The sequence below is a fragment of the Osmerus eperlanus genome, chromosome 24 (genome assembly GCF_963692335.1).
Source record: "Osmerus eperlanus chromosome 24, fOsmEpe2.1, whole genome shotgun sequence".
Taxonomy (NCBI): Eukaryota; Metazoa; Chordata; class Actinopteri; order Osmeriformes; family Osmeridae; genus Osmerus; species Osmerus eperlanus.
The window spans coordinates 5,737,834-5,740,333 of record NC_085041.1 but is presented as its reverse complement, the minus strand read 5'-3'; positions in this window follow the sequence as shown (position 1 = coordinate 5,740,333).

The following is a 2,500-nucleotide window of genomic DNA, read 5'->3' as shown; positions in this document are numbered from 1 at the left end:
GTCGGCGTCTAACCTTTCCAATGTTATCTGTTTTATAGACTAAGCAATTAGACTTAACTTTGATAAAAATGCTATGAATTAAAAAAACTGGCATTGTAAAAGTATGAACACGTGAACCATTTCTGTACGTCCAGGCTACCTCTAATAAGTCATTTACTATTGGTTTATCCGTTGCTAAATGAAACCGGCGTAACCTACACTGTACACACTCTCCTGGCATGTAAAATGCTCCTATCTTTAAGAATGAATTATTGCCTGTCGGCCCATTTTAATATACTGTTAACTTGGGCTTAGCGTGGCTGACTTGAGCCATGCGCAACGTAGCTTCTACCATCCACTTCTGATGACGCCTCGCGTGGCCTGGTTTTATTCGCTCCGAAGCAGTTGATGGAAAGGCGCCTAATTCGCGTCTTCTTTTGTTTCTCTTCTTTGCCACGCTTCAAAAGTTTGCTTCAAATCCGCTTGATGGGAACGCGACTCTCTTTACCTCTCGTCTTCCCTCTCTCTCTTTCTCTCCCTGTCATCTACTCTTTCTCATCGTCTGTTCTTCACGACTCAGCTCAACACATTTTATGAGCAGAGCACCAATCAGAGAAAGAGAGGATGGACGAGGAGGAGGAGAGAAGAAGCAGGACAGGAAGAGTAGGAGAAGAAGAAGAGGAGGAGGAGAGGTGGAGGAGAGGAGGAGAGGTGGAGGAATGAGAGGTGGAGGAGAGGTGCAGAGGAGGAGGAGAGGAGGAGGAGAGGGAGGTGCAGAAGGAGGAGGAGAGGAGGAGGAGAGGAGGACGAGAGGTGGAGGAGAGGAGGAGGAGAGGAGAGGAGGAGGAGAGGAGGAGGAGAGGTGGAGGAATGAGAGGTGGAGGAGAGGAGGGGAGGAGGAGAGGTGGAGGGAATGAGAGGTGGAGGAGAGTGTGGAGGAATGAGAGGTGGAGGAGAAGATGAGGAGGAGAGGAGGAGGAGATGAGAGGAGGAGCAGAGGTGGAGGAATGAGAGGTGGAGGAGAGGAGAGGAGGAGGAAGGCAGAACAAGGACAAAGAGGGAAAAAGGGGAAAGAAAGAGAAAATAAAAATGGCCAATCTCTGGCCGTGTGTGTGTGTGTGTGTGAGTGAGTGTGTGTGTGTGTGTGAGAGTGTCTAGGGGGCGTTCCCCTGGCTCAGGTCTTGATTAACACCAGGCCTCCTGACAGGAAATGACCCGGGCAGCTCAGAGCGGCGGGAGAGCTTCCATCTGGAGGAACACCCCGGCCCAGAGGAGCAGAACCCTTTCTCTCTCTCTAGAACCCTCTCTATCTCACTAGAACCCTCTCTATCACACTACAACCCTCTTTCTCACACTAGAACAGTGTCTCACTAGTTGAACCCTCTGGCACAACTAGAACCCTAAGATCACAAAACAAAGAGAACCAGTACCTTCAGAACCATCAACATGCCCTGGAGGGTTCAGTAAAACCAAGAGAAACCAAAGATGAACCTTCAGAACCATTACCCTAGGTAGGAGAGAGGGAGAGGAGGAGAGAAGTGGAGACAGAGACGTAGAGAGAGAGGAGGGATGGGAAAGAGAGAGAGGGAGCAGGGAGAGAGAGAGAGAGGAGAGAGAGAGAGAGAGAGAGAGATGAGAGAGAGGAGAGAGAGAGAGAGAGAGAGAGAGAGAGAGAGAGAGAGAGAGAGAGGGGGGGGGGGGGAGAAGGGGACAGTTGGGGGAGATTGGTCTATACCATGTGACAGGTCATCTCTCTCTGCTGTCTGGAATCATGAACATGAACAAACACTTCCACAGCCTCAGATAAAACACAAGATATACTGTAAAAACACACACACACACACACACAGGCAGAGAGGGGGAGGAGGTGAGGGGGGAGGAGGTGAAGGGGACAGTAGGTGAATAGGGTAGGCTGGGAGGAGAGGCTCAGAGGGACACAGGGTGACATCAGTCTGTGCGTGTGCAGGGGGCCAGGGGCCACAGTCCCTGCATGGTCCCTCTGGAGCCACTGAGTGTGGGTGTGTGTGACAGAGAGAGAGAGTGTGTGTGTGTAATGGGAGTAACTCGTGGTTCTCCCAGTAGAGTCCTAAGTGCTGCAGTCTTTTATGATGTGCATTTCCTGCTATAAATAAGATGAGATGAGAGCCAGAACTGGAGCTAAAATCTGGTCTACTCTACTCTACTCTACAACATTATACAGTTTGTGAATGTGTGGGAATTTAAGAGTGTGTGTGGTGTGAGTGTGTATTTATAAGTCTCTGTGTGTGTGTCTGTGTGTGTGTGTGTGTGTATGTTTGTATCCTTGCCTCAGTTTAGTCAGCAGGAAACACAACATTAATTTCCTCTAATTAAGTCATCTGATCAGCTGGACATGCCATTGGCTGCAGGGTTCAAGGGGCTGTCTGACGGGTGTGTGTGTGTGTTTGTGCATGTGTATGTGAAAGAGTGTGTGCGTGAGTGTGTGTGTGTGTGCGAACGGAGGAAAGGCAAATGTGAGGAAAGACTCCTAATTAAAAATAAG